The sequence below is a fragment of the Gadus morhua genome, chromosome 21 (genome assembly GCF_902167405.1).
Source record: "Gadus morhua chromosome 21, gadMor3.0, whole genome shotgun sequence".
NCBI lineage: Eukaryota > Metazoa > Chordata > Actinopteri > Gadiformes > Gadidae > Gadus > Gadus morhua.
The window spans coordinates 16713702-16728209 of NC_044068.1; the positions used below are offsets into that span (position 1 = coordinate 16713702).

At 43.7% G+C, this 14508-nt stretch overlaps 1 protein-coding gene across 1 annotated transcript in view; it reads right to left on the minus strand.

Annotated features, from left to right (window-relative positions):
• lrfn2b (leucine rich repeat and fibronectin type III domain containing 2b) overlaps nt 1-14508 on the minus strand; it is an 86354-nt gene that overhangs the window by 30392 nt on the left and 41454 nt on the right. The window contains exon 3 of the mRNA XM_030345896.1: nt 5849-5947. The gene's annotated coding sequence lies outside the window, so the exon portion shown is untranslated. The remainder of the gene's footprint in view (nt 1-5848; nt 5948-14508) is intronic.

The following is a 14508-nucleotide window of genomic DNA, read 5'->3' on the forward strand; positions in this document are numbered from 1 at the left end:
ATCTAACAGACAAGCCTGTACACACAGAGGCAGCGGTGGACGGTCTCCAGGCAGGTGGAACCGTCAGCTTAACAAAGTAAAAGCCCTCATCAGTATTGGAGGAGGCCATCTGCGCTCGCGAGCTAATTAGCACAACAGAGGGATACAGACGGTGAGAGCTGTGAGCCACCAGAGCACAACAGGGGCGGGACTTTTACTTTGTAATAGCTTTATATACAGAGGTGTACAATACATAAAACAGAAGAGCAATAGATATTATTTAAGAGCCCGAGAGACATTTTTTAGCTGAGCTTTTTTTCCTTCTATATCCTGGTCTTACTGATTACACAGCAGGGGGTTTCACCCTGAAATGAACCCCAGGATGGATGTTTCCTCCACCCCCTGGGAGGCGCTGGGGTAGGGAGGAGGTGAGGTAGAGGAGGTGGGGCATGGGGGTCGCTGGGGAGAGAGGAGGTGGAGGACAGAAGATGGATGAGCTATAGAAGAGGAGGTTTAGAGGAGATTGGGGGAGTAGGTTGGAGGTGAGGAGGTGGGAGAGAGGAGGTTGGGGTTGGGGGGCCACTTGGGGGAGAGGTGGTGGGGGAGAGGAAGTGGGGGTACTGAGATGAGAGGAGGTGGGAGAGAGGAGGTGGAGGCACTGAGATGAGAGGAGGTGGGGGTGAGGAGACGGTTGAGGAGAGAAGGTGGGGGTCGAAGGCAGAGAGGAGACAAGTTGTTTTTCAACCAATTATGAAAACAACATTCCCTCAGTAGGCACTTCCTGTAGGTGAGACCAAGCCAATGAGATGCAGACGCTCATCATCAGAATAATTTACATATGAAGGTGTAAATAGAGCCCATGTGTGAGTATACACGTACTGTTTAATCTACAGCAAAGTTTATGGAGCACTGGCTTTGGTTAAAATATACATTTTTGACGTTTAGCTATTAGCTGCTTTTATCTAAAGTGATGGTGAGGCTCAGACTAATCAAAGCATGCAATCAATAACGGAGCGACTACAAAAATCCCAAGTGCTGCATGAGCAACTTTCTAAAAGCACCCATCCTCTGCATCACAGCAGCTGCTCAGAGGAATCAGCCTAATCTGTCCTGACACACAAAAGATTGCTGCAGCGTCAAAATATTGAATAAGCTCCTTGCAGTAATGACACTGTTGTACACCTGCAGATCTCATTAGCTTTGGGTTATGGAGAGAGCAACTCAGTGAATTAACGCACATCTGAGATAATGAATGGAGTATCTGGAAGCTTTAATCAACTCTACACCACTTATAGCATAGGGTTTTTTTCAGTGCAGGGTTCGGCGCTTTGATATGAGGGAGAGTCTCATGCTGAAGAAGCTCAAATGGAAAGTGAAAGTGAAAGTTATAATGGCATTGAAGGTAGTAGCTTATTCAATTATAACTATTGCATATCTCCCTTCTTGCCTTTGCGTTTCACGCCCGACCCGTTCCGTGGCTCTTCATGTTTGCCAAACATGAAGTGTGTCTTAGCACAGAAAACAAGATAAATCGAATTATAATAACAACTTTGTTTATATATTATCTATTGAAACAGGGTTCAGATGTTCCAGATCATTAAGAATAGAGAGATACCATTTTCTTTTTAATATAAAACGTTTTTTCTGCCGTCTCTACCAAGAAAAAAACAGTTCAAAACATATTATTGGTTTTTATGAGGCATTTTCCCCATTCAACATAGCCTTTAAGATCATACAGGTATGTAATATGAGCTTGGCAATATCGTTTTACAGCTCATACTTTATTATGTGTTGAGTATTCAGCCTCTTTCGCAGACTGAGGTGGCATCCATTACAACAAGGATATTATTTAATGTGATAACTACCTTGAACGATTCCTTTAAACACATACAGCAATAGTCTCCTCAATCTGTCTTTAGTCCAGAAAACGTGCGCCACTCCTTATCTCTCAGATCTCTCCCTCCTCACGCATGAATTCAACGCTAAATCCCTCTCCACTGCTGCCCTGTTCACTATGTTTCCTGGCACTTGAACAAAAGACAACGATTAAAAATTAAAGCCAGGAAATTCTCTTGAATATTGTTTGTCCTCGCAGGTTGAGAGATGTACTGCTCTTGAAGCCGTTTAAGCGTTGTTTGAATACGCATTACCCATCATGAGCATTAGGGATGTCCGATATTGGCTTTTTTGCCGATATCCGATATGCGATATTGTCCAACTCTAAATTTTCGATTCCGATATCAGCCGATACCGATGTCGATATTTGGGTTATTTTTCCTCAAACCTAATTTAGGTAACATTACATATCTCCTGTTGTGGAATTAACACAACATGCTTAATGTTATTGTGATGCCCCACTGGATGCATTCTTGAATGCAACAAGGCTTTCCAAATGTTAACATTGTCAGTGCAAAATAAGAAAAATACTTCAACTTAATTTAAGGGAAAAGTGCCATGTTTATTTTTATTTTTTTAATGGTCTCAGACAACAGTTTGGATTACACTCTCCCTGATATAATCTTGACAATGCCCACAACAAATAGGGCAAACTTGACTTCACAAATGATAAAACATTGTACCTGAACAACTATGTGCAACATAGCAGTATGTTTCTTTAACTAAAACTCAATAACCTTAATTGAATAAATGCACAAATATGAGTCAATTACAATGTGCACTGTACTGCACAATTTTGAAAACATTTATTTGAGCTATAAAAAAAAAAAATAATAAAAAAAAAATAATAATCGGTTTTAAGGCAAAAAAAATCCGATACCGATATTGACCGATATTACATTTTTATGCTAATATCGGGCCGATAATATCGGTGGGCCGATAATATCGGACATCTCTAATGAGCATCATAACCTGACTAATGGCCAACTAGTGGAAGCTTTGCTCTAAAGCAGCGCTTCATAAACTAAGGGTCAGGATCCGGAATGCGTTGGGAATCAAGTTGGAGGGGGGTCTCACAGTTGGTTCCCCCTGGCATTATGGGGAGGTTCTCCCTGTCTGTTAGAGGGCATACGGTCTAGATACATGAGACTCTGAGCCGTTAAGACCCGTGGTGGCAGACCTCTGCCAACATACGCCCGTGGTGGAGCGTGTCCATTATGATCAACTGACCATGCTACACGGACAGAGGCCAAGCCCTACATAACCAACTGCATTCTCCCTTGGCAAATCTCCATATGCAAACAGTCATTTCTGAAAAAATACTGGCAATGCACGAAATCACACGCTACAAAGAGGGAGTCTGTGTAGCAGGTGAAAATCCTGCCTTGCCCTGTCTACTTGCAATTTGTCCGCAACTTGAGTCTGTGTCACATGTAATTCAGCCGTTAGGGTGGGTTAGTAATGTGGGGCCTGCAAAGCCCTTTGAGGCTGGGACTGGGATGAAGGGGCTACTATAGGAGTAGAATTGACTTGACAACATGAACTGAAATATTCAGAGCTGGGAAATGCAAACAAGACCCAGCAAGTTCTCATTTCCCACTCGCTCATTTCTCTCTCTATCGTCTCAATGAATATTTAATCTGTATTCTACAGGAAAACAGGATGCGCAGAGGGGCGAGAGAGACAGAATGGGGGAGGGGAGGGGAAAAATACTGATGAATGGTTTATGGAGAATAGAAGCATCCCATGTTTTTCAAAACCCCATTAGGATGTAATATTTATTGTGTCAATAGTGTGCAGAGTGTTTAGCGTGATTTTCCAAAGCAGAACTATGCAGTACACTCTTTTTTTGGATTTGAGGGTTCTTTAAACATTATCGTTTCCAAACAGAGCATGCTATGATTGTGTTTACTTTGAAGCACACCCGTGCTTCCATTCATCCATTGTACACTTCGTTCAAACACAATACATCCATTAACCAATTAAATATTTGAATCATTCATCCATCCAGCCCTCATTCCATCCATTTGTTCATTTATTCAAACATATATTCACCCCTCCACCAATTCATTATGCTTTTCATTCATCCATCAATCATTCGATAATGCCATTCATTCATCAATACCGTCATTCAGTCATCAAATAAACCTTGCATTCATTGGTCCATCCAGCCATGTTTGTCAGTGTACTCCTATCCAGGGGGGGGGGACAGGAGCCAGCCCCCCCCCCCCCCCCCCGCTTACTACAGCTAATGACAGGAGCTCTAGTCAGGGGGTTATCAATCCACTGAAATCACCACACACACACGGACACACGCACGCACACACGCACACACACACAGACACACAAACACACACACACACACACACACACACACACACACACACAGACACACACACACACACACCTAATAGCAATTAACAGACTAAATTTGCATATCGAGTCGGCTATAATTATCCTAATTAGCAGGTAGGAGGAGGTCAAAGCATCATTAACGCATTGGAACACAGAGGGTGATATGGATATAAAAATGTCTTTCTCTGAGTTTTGGCCTCTCGTTCAGAGCAAACCGGCGTTCAGGTCACCGAAAACAAAGCTTTGGGAAAAACTCATTTTTCAAAACTCTGTTTTCGATGTTTTCATGTGGAAGAGTCAAACTGAGGTTTCACATAACGATCACAACCTCGATTTAAACATGGCAATTGTACACAAAATATACAAACACATGGCGGCTGGCTAACCACCAGTTTGTTTATGAGTGGCTACTGTTGGGTTTCATCGGTCAACCTTGCGTTACGTCATTATTACAGTGCCGTGCAGACAAGTATAAATACACTGCACCTAATCGTTCTTATTGTATTGTCATTGCCACTCAATGCCTATGAATGCGCATTTACCTCATGTTCTGCAGTGTCTGACATAAAGTTGAATCCCCACCTACTGGCCTGCCCTGGCATGCTCATGTTAGTGTTTTAAATCGCTTTTTGAGTTCACATGTGGACGAAGATATTTTCTATAACACAGTCGGAGTGGACAGGTTATTTCTTTAACTGCCTCTCTCGGACCAATCTCAATCTGTTATTACCTACTCTTTTGTACTCTCGCCACTGATCGTAGGCATAACTCCATTGTTATTAGTAAACTCAACGTTGTTTTTACTGTAACCTTTACCTTATCAGGAATAAAGAAAACTGAAAAAATTATGAATAATAATAATTGGTAATTCACCAGGCAGTTTATTCCTACCTTGAAAATAGGATTTACAAACAGAAAACAATTAAAAACCACTGTCGACTGCAGGACATATCGGGCTGATTATCAACTATTGATCAAGTGTCATCTTTCACTCTGCGTAGGCAACCCCTTGCTGAGCATGTCAGAGACGGGGTAATATGTGTTCTGGATGTTATGTACTGGAACAGATCCTGGCAGGCAGGTCAAGGCCTGCGAGAAAATAATTATCTCTATTGAATTCATCTGAGTTATTTGTCACCATGATGATAGTCAAGCTTTCACAAGCTTTTCAGAAGTAAAATGTCACTGGGTTAAATGTTTGGAGAGCCAGCGGAATTCTGGACAGCATAAACAAAGCATTATTGAACTACAGTTTCTAGCTGTAGTGGGCATGAAGACATTAGAACATATATTTAACTGTTAGGTAGCTCTTAGCTAGCTGTTATCTCTTAGGTAGCAGTTAGCTAGCTATTAGCTGTCAGTGCAGGGAATTGTATAAGCCATTTCACTTAAACGGTATTATTGACTTTTATTGGGTTTTGCTCTGGCCAGAAACTGGTTGGCTTTCAGAAGGTACTTATTGTAAATTTCCACTGACAGGACCATTTTATTCCAAAGATTATGACCCTGGCCCTACTGAACCCGTGGGACTTCACACTAGCCTGTGGAAAGTTCTCCAGAGATGTAAGATAAAAAATAAAAGTCCCTGACAGGTGATGGGGGCAGGAAGAATACTCACCCTAGTTTACAAAACAGAACCACCCCAGGAGACCAGCGGTCCATGTTCTCCTCCTTCCAAAGCCGCAGGTTCGATGCTCATCACGACCATGACAACGTGCTGTGGACATACGGGAGACATTGGGAGAATATAAATACTTGCCTACGATTCCTCCAATAGTCTTATTTTCTTTTTGACTCCGGGCTGGCACCCCCCCTGAGACGTTAATCAGTGCACCTTCCTCTATCTGCCCCGAGTCAACTCTCTTTCAAGGACCTCTCTGCCGAGGTGAAAGAGTTGAAGAGGCTCATCAGCGATAGAGTCATGCACCTCTGTATTTTCCCTGCAGGGTGAGTCATAGACGGTAGGAGTGTGCAGCAGTCGGCCCACGAGGGGCCTTCCGAACAGACAGCACGACATGGGGGAAAGTATTTCATACACAAGGGCACGGCCGTGTTAAATCTCCCGTTGGTTAATCGTAATGCGCTGAGCAGGGTGGGGGATGGGGGGGGGGGGGGGGGGGGGGCGAGGGGTTGTGCTGACAAGGCAGAGCTCCACTCTCTGACTGATGAGATTTGTGATGAAACATTGCACGGGTCATGAACTGGATTCAGACGACGCCAGGCCCCGTCAAATCCAGACAGCACTGAGAGAATGAAGAAAACAAACCCTGACTGGCTGGTGCTGTCGCTGCTGGTGGCAGCGCATACAAAGCTAAACCGAAACCAAATTTGTGGTTGACATGCCAAGACTGCCTGAGCCTCGAAATGGGGAGAGGGATGGAAATAGGGGTGTTTGATGAAGTAGGTCTCATGGCAGAGCTGGTGTGGAACAAGTAAAATATCACAATCATTGTACAAGTTGGGTCGGCTTACCTCAGGAGGTAGAGCAGTTGTCTTGTAACCGAAAGGTTGCTAGTTCGATCCCCAGCTCCTCCTAGCTGAGTGTTGATGTGTCCCTGAGCAAGACACTGAACCCTAACTGCTCCTGACGAGCTGGCTGTCGCCTTGCATGGTTGACTCTGCCGTCGGTGTGTCAACGTGTGTATTAAATGATGTAAGTCGCTTTGGATAAAAGCGTCTTCTAAATGCCCTAATTGTAATTGTACAAGTTATACAATTCATTGTTGTTGTACAACAGTACAAGTTAATTGTTTGCATACTTTGAATTGCTGATAATCAGAATAATTTAATCCTGACTGTTGTTTTGTTGTTTGATAGTTATTCATGCTCCACTCAAGATACAGAAAAGATATACAAAAACGTTTTTTAAATAAGTACAATATTAATCCCAGATGGGAAGGCTAAGAGGGTTCTACCACCAGCTGTGAGGTTGATTCATTGCAAGCATTTAAAATTCAAGCAATTAGTGACAACCCAAACGGGAGTCCCCAATCAAATTATGCATGATGTGCAGAGGAACTCCCTGGTCACCTCTGTGGTGGACTGTAACAACTGGTTAAGGGGCGGACATGGATCGATCCATCGTTCATCAGGGTGGACACTCTCACTCCAGCAAGCACTGAACTGAAGAGCTACATGCAGCACAGATAAAACACACAGACAGAAAGACAGACAGGTTGCTGTTCTCTGCGGCTATAATAACTGAATGAAACAGGCCCAACTAGACCTTTGAAAAAAAACATAGACAGGATTCAACTTCAGGACAAAAACTCAAAGAAAAGACCCAAATCCAGTCGGAAAAGGGCTACAGGATGGAAACTAACCTAAAGAGACAGCATGAAGTATATCAGTCAGCCTGGGGGACATGGGTCCTTGGCGCTCACTGAGGCAGGCTGGTACCAGTCAGCTCTGGGCTGTCGTCACCAGTCAGCTCTGGGCTGTCATTACCAGTCAATTCTGGTCTGTCCTTACCGGTTGCTATTTAGCGAACCCGCAGACACTCGCATGCTAAAGAACTAGTTACAGTAAATGTATTGTTGCATATTGTAGAATATTAAACAAAAATAAGATATTATAGTGCTAGGTAGCTGTTAGCTAGCTGTTATCTCTAAGGTTAGCAGTTAGTTAGCTATTAGGCTATCCGTCAGTGCAGGGAATTGTATAAGCCATTTTACTTTCAAAGTTAAACGATATTATCGACAAGCCTACTTTTATCATACTTTAATCATATTGTATATATATATATATATACATACCAAAAATATATATACGATAGAAAGTTTTGTAAAACCTCAGGTGCACAACAGAACGTGTACAGGTTTGGAATTGTCATGAAAGAGCAGGAGGGGGCATCTTGGGCATCGATATCTACAGGAACAGACTTGACATCGGGGTTTGAACACAGAATTGTTTTGCTGTCAGACAACCTAACATAGTGGTTCTCAAGCTGTGGGTACTAGGGACCCCATTTGCGGACGCCATGTAGGCTATATATGAGGTCCTGGAGATCGCAGACATGTAAGCTAACAGATATTCATATTTAAAAGGTTCATAAATATTACAAACAATCTGTCTACTGCCTAATGTAAGGAGAGTGGTGTGGGGCCTTACGGGACATTTGTGTTACATGTGGAAGCAAATGCACAAAAATGCAAGATGTAGGGTTAGCAGAAGGTTCCGAGGTGAAATGGGATCACAGGCGAGCCCCTACCAACCTAAGCACTAGACTTGCCCGCCCCAGCTTCTTAAAAAAGCCCCCAAACACCATCCAGAATTACCATTTTTAATTCTGATCACGGTCGTCGTCGGTTTTCCCCAGTGGTCGGGGCGGTTTGTAATTACTGTACAGCGCACAACGGGAAGGGGAGGCCAGCTCCACCGCCCCCCCACACACACCCTCCGCCGCCCCCCCGCTAACCCTGCTAGCAGGACCACTCGCTTTTCCAACTGCTCAGTATTCATATGAACATTTCCACCAGGAAGTTCAATCAACATCCAATCAATTCATCCCCGTCCACAATTAAACGCTGTCCATTAGAGGAAACTCCAGCGGTATATGAAACATGGTTGCGGGGCAGGCTGGGGCCCCCGACAGCGCAGCAGGCGTCCCAGTGTGACCCCGCAGTAATGGAAGGCTTCCTCGTGATCCTCTTTAAAAGTATTTAATCACTCGCTGAAAACTCTTTCTTTGCATTTTTCACTTTTAATCCATTTCTGGCAGTACTTTTAAGCATAAAAAAAACAGCAGGATACGTGTAACAATATTATTTTTTCTTCTAGTTATTTAGCAGACAATTTAATCCGAAGCAAGCTCAATTGTTTTCGATACAGAACAATAGGAATAAAGGAGTAATAATGTAATAAAGGAGCATGCAGGGGTTTTCTCCAGGATCTTTATCGGTAGACGGACCTTTGGGTTTGAACGCAGAACCTTTGGAATGGGAGCCAAACACCCTGACACACCCTGTATAATATTCCCACTGAGGATGTGATATTCCTTATTACGATTAGTATCGGATAGTCAGCAGCTGCTGTACCATGCTCAGACTCTCAAACACATCAACCACCGCAAACAAAGGCCGGCAAAGACACACACCACCATCATCAGATAAAAAACACAGGTCTTTTTTTTCCCCATGACGCTGACTGATGGGGTCCGATGTGAGTTTGTGTGTGTGTGTGTGTGTGTGTGTGTGTGTGTGTGTGTGTGTGTGTGTGTGTGTGTGTGTGTGTGTGTGTGTGTGTGTGTGTGTGTGTGTGTGTGTAAATAGAGATTGACTGAGCTGCTAATCAAAGTGACACAAGAGCGCCTAGTGAGACGCCCGTGGACCAGATTACATGACCACCACCAGCTGCTACAACTGACGGGGAAGTGATACGCAATGATCCAGGACGTCAACCCCCCCCCCCCCCCGCCCCACCCACACACCCTCCAGACCCTCACCCCGCCGCGGCTGGCTCTCCACCCACCCACCGGCGTGTTGCTTACGTCGGGCTGCCACTCACTCTGGTCCAGACCGGGGGATAAGACCGTATCCTAGCAACTCGTGGAACGCTTGTTCACATCTTTTGTTAAAATAAATAGAAATGTATACATTAATATGTAAAAAGTGCTGTACATACTTATTATTTTGGATCATGAATAGTTTGGTAGATAACTTCTTTATCTCTTTTTATTTTATCACTTTTAAATTAGAAACGTACAAATGTATTTTAGTGAATGAAAACCATTCTCTCTGTGTTTCTCATGAAATGTCATATTTTTCAAACGGTTTTGTTTGTGTTCTGGTCATGCTACTAAACATATGTTTAACATTGTCCAATATGGAGTACAGTAGAAGGGCCAACACAGCCGTGGACCTCTGAGGGCTGATGGAGTAAATCACCATCTGGGCGTATCCTCATCTCATCTGACCTCTTCCTCAGGGCTTCTGAAGCTCTGACCCCCTCGCTGGGGTCCGGACCCCCGGTGCGTCCTGCGTTCCCGTTCCATGGGAGACATCAAGGGAGAGCCTTTATGTGGCGCCAAGGTTATCGAGGGGAGACAAGTGATAAGCTGTCAATCACGCCTCCTCGATGCCATGACAGAAGTGGCCGTACGTGATGGACATAATCGACCAGGTCCTCATCGACTCGTGATCGATAAAGTATCAATCACTCGACTTGTCACTGAATATATTCACACCGCTAATGTGTGAGGGAGGCATCGCAGATCTGAATGAATCCCTCCAGTTAAATGAATGAATGTATGACAGAAAATGGAGAAGAAAAATAACAAATATTTTAGTGGCATGATTGGCAGTTGTGGCCGATAATTTAGTCAACAAGTCACAATCACACAACTCAATCTGAGTTTAATATCCAGCACTCGCTAAAATAAATGAGATATTCTTCAATGATGCTTGAACGCAACGAGGGAGGCACGGACTAATAGCTCTGTGGTCACAGCACACAGAGCAAATCAACAGCACATCCTCAAATATTCATTTTCCTTGTCATAAAAGTGGTACTTTATTCAAATCCAACCGCTTTTTCCTCAAACCACACAATTACACAGTCTCGAGCACATATCCGTGGGAGAAATAACTGTTGAAGATGAGAAATATAAAGCACTCCTAAGTTGATATACTTTGTATCTGCTGATGCCGATAGAAATGTTAGCTGAACACAATTACTTATAGTGCTCTTTTCATTTAAACCATGCGGAACTGAAACAGACAACGACCGGGGAACCAAACCGTTGATTTCAAGCCCCGTTATGAAAAGAGGATTCAGTTCAGGAAGGCCCCATCTTACAAAGTACTCATCTCTGTTCTGCTTGTTCAGGGTAATGGCTACAGCATCCAGAATTACACGCATTCACAGTTTTCTCCTAAACGAACAGGGGTAAAGAAACAACAAAATAAACACAAAACTAAATTAAAACAATGCTCCTGCCAGACAGGGCTAGGGGGAAGGATAACCGTTAGCGCTTCTGTAATTTAAACACACCCTCTCCCCATTACCGCAAGCTAAACACCTATACATTCACTCGTGCTGGGCCGAGCGTTGCATAAACCGAATAGACCATCACAGCCCCAACCTAATCATGCTTTAGTGTATTCTCTAATCCCTCTTGGAAACAGGCGGAGAGAAACCCACTTCCATGCTGGCAGATGAAACACTCGCTGTAGCTCACTGTAGCGACTCACTGACCCCTTTACAGTCCACCCGAGCAAATCTGCCTGCACACGCAGCAACGCGTACAAACACTCCCAACGCTGCTAAAGAAAGAAATAACAAACCGTACATAGCTGAACGCTTTGCAGCTTTGTTTCAATTTTTCTTTTCCTGATTAGAATTTTTTTTTAATGTAATTTCCGTCCAAGTCCCGCTTTTGTCCACGTTTCAGTACAAGGCCAAGTGGCCTGGCCAGGGCAGAGCTGGCCTCAGCTGGCTGGATTCAGCTGACGGCGCGCTTCCTCTCTGGCAACTCTATTTGTTACAGTTAGCCGTTAGCAGCAGGCGGAGATAGCTAGCGCGCTAGGCTACACTTGGCCGGGGTAATGTACTCTGTAATTACATGCTGAGTCTGGCCGGCTAGCGGCACGAGGCCAGCCAGCGTCAGGCAACACCGACGAGGAAGGTGAGGCAGGGGGTGGCAAAGAGAGAAGAAAATACCAACTTAATGCCCCAGCACACTTAGAAACCGATAAGAATGGCTAAGTTTGAACCGACAAAATGCCAAATTTAAGCTTGGTCACTTCGGTGTGTAAGGCCAGCTTATTCTTGTGCATCTGCTTCTGCACATTTTTGTTTTCACCCAGCTCACACCTGCCTGTAATACCATTGTCCTGGTGAACGTATAATCATCATGCCACACTAAATAGGTCGTGGCTAAGGACCACTTGGCAGTACACAACCTTTAGGAGACCTTTTAAACCTTGATGTTTTCATCCAGAATGCACCATGAAATATCGATTGATTATGATTCAACATTCTCCCGTAAACCCATATGTAAATCAGGCGACCCCAAGTGGGGTCCCGACCACCAGGTTGAGAATCCTTTCTCTTAAGTGTAACACAGCACTCTAGCCACCCAGGCGAATGGCTCAGTGCCAGCAGGGCTGTTCACAAAGAGGCTATACTTTTTCTCCCTATGACTTCGATGCCAAAATGAATTATTTACACACATCAGTGTGATAGCATGACTCAAATGGGCCAACACTGTACATTTTGTATAATGGAAACCGTGTTTCCATTTGGTGCTCGGTTCCTAGTAGACATACAGACCAGCTCCGGAGCCTCTTCTTACTGTGAAGCTGATCAGCTGTGGCTTCATCAACATTTAACCTTTGGCCCCAAACAGAACCTCCATCATATCTGGAGTGTTTGAGCTGATGGAGATAAGGCTAGTTTGGTTTTTTGATAAGAATGGAATATAGTTTTAGCTGTGTTGTGTGTTATGTTTGATGTTTTGATGTGTGCTGTTAATTATGTTGGATACAGTTGTGTGTTTTGTTGTGTGTTATGTCGTGTTGTGGTGTTTTTGTGATTTTGTTTAATACAGCTATGTTGTGTATTACATTCTCTTTCATTAGTCGTGTTGTTATGCTAGTTTTATAATATTGTTAAAGCTAGTTGCGTGTTGTTTTCGGTGTTCATGTTTCGACACTCAGCTGACATACAGCTGGCAAAGCACACCTTCTCGTTGATTAACATTAAACACCAAACTCTCCTCCAAACACAACTTTGTCGACATCACACCTCACATCATCTTAAAGTGACCATCTTGCTTTCAAACACCAGAAGGAGGGGCCGCTCCAGTCGGGGTGACTCTAGTGTTTGATGACAGACAGACGGACGGACGGACGGACGGATGGACGGACGGACGGACGGACGGACGGACAGACAGACAGAGAGAGGGAGAGAGGGAGAGCGAGTGCGAGAGCAAGAGACAGAGCGAGTGAGCACTAGAGATAGAGAGACAGGGAGAGTGAGAGACAGAGGCCTAGAGATAGAGAGACAGATGGAGAGAGAGTGAGAGAGGCCTAGAGATAAAGAGACACCTATATGACTGCATCTGCCCCCCAACCCCCCCTGGAGGGTTCTCCGTCATTCAAACGAAGCTCGCAGAGGGCCAGGCGATGTCAGTATGGCGGCTAATTGGCTAGAGAGGAAAGCCGACATGCCAGGAGGAAGCAAGCTCATTGTGTGTTTGATCCATAAAACATGAAACGTTGCTTTCATTAGCGCCAGCAACGCTGCAGGAGAGGAATAAATCATGCTGCAAGACAACAGGAAGTGATAAAGAAACTTCATAAAGTTTATATACACTTCACTGTGACTGTTTGTAAATAAAGAGACACACTTTTAAAGTACCAACACTGTTTGGTACCGAATGGATTTTGGAGTGCAACAACAAGGTGAAAAGCGGGTTGTTAATCGCATTGTTATTTTGGGTACAAATTATTTTGACGGAAAGGTGCTATTTTGGAACCCTAACCGAAAATATCCTCAAACTAAATATATAACTCCTACCTGACATGTTTTTAAAATCACTATTTTGACCATTTCAAAATAAAATTGTATCAAAAATTGTATTTGCCATTTTGATCAAATAAAGCCAAATAAAGTTAAACGAGAGCGATTGAGAGAGCAACATCGATTGGGAAAGGTTAGAATTGTACCGAGGGGAGCAGATCAGATATGGCAAGCCAGTCCTCTCAGAGCTCATCTTTAAATCACAAGGGTTGGGTTTGGGGATTTGTGAGGTCTAACCTTTGGCTAATCTCCTGGGACAAAATGGAGACCGCCTGGATCTGTTATAAAATACCAAACGTCTCTCCGTAGATTGGCTGTTCAGGGGGTTGCTGCTTCAGAAATCACTACTGTACAACGGGTCCAAATTGTGACCTTTTCAGTCTAAGACCTGCACAATAGTCTAGTGGGGTCTTGACAACAAACTCAGTGGTTCTGGGTTTGAAACCCAAAAGGTCCACAGTCTACTTGTAGGCATCCTAAAGCATTATACCCTAACCTCATCCTGCTCCATGGAATGTTTCTGTATTCAACACAAGTCTCTATGGATTAAAGCTGGTTTGAAGGACTAATAGTTTTCTTTTTCCATTTACATTATTTCCATTTAAAGTGAGTTTGGTTTCAGCACATCAAAAACACTATCAACACTGAGTGTATACACAAACAGGCCTTTAGGACTCCGAAGTAAGTGGTCCTAAATGACTCATTTTCAAGTTGTGTTTTATGGATATTTATTCACGTAGTAACTTTTATGTGTTT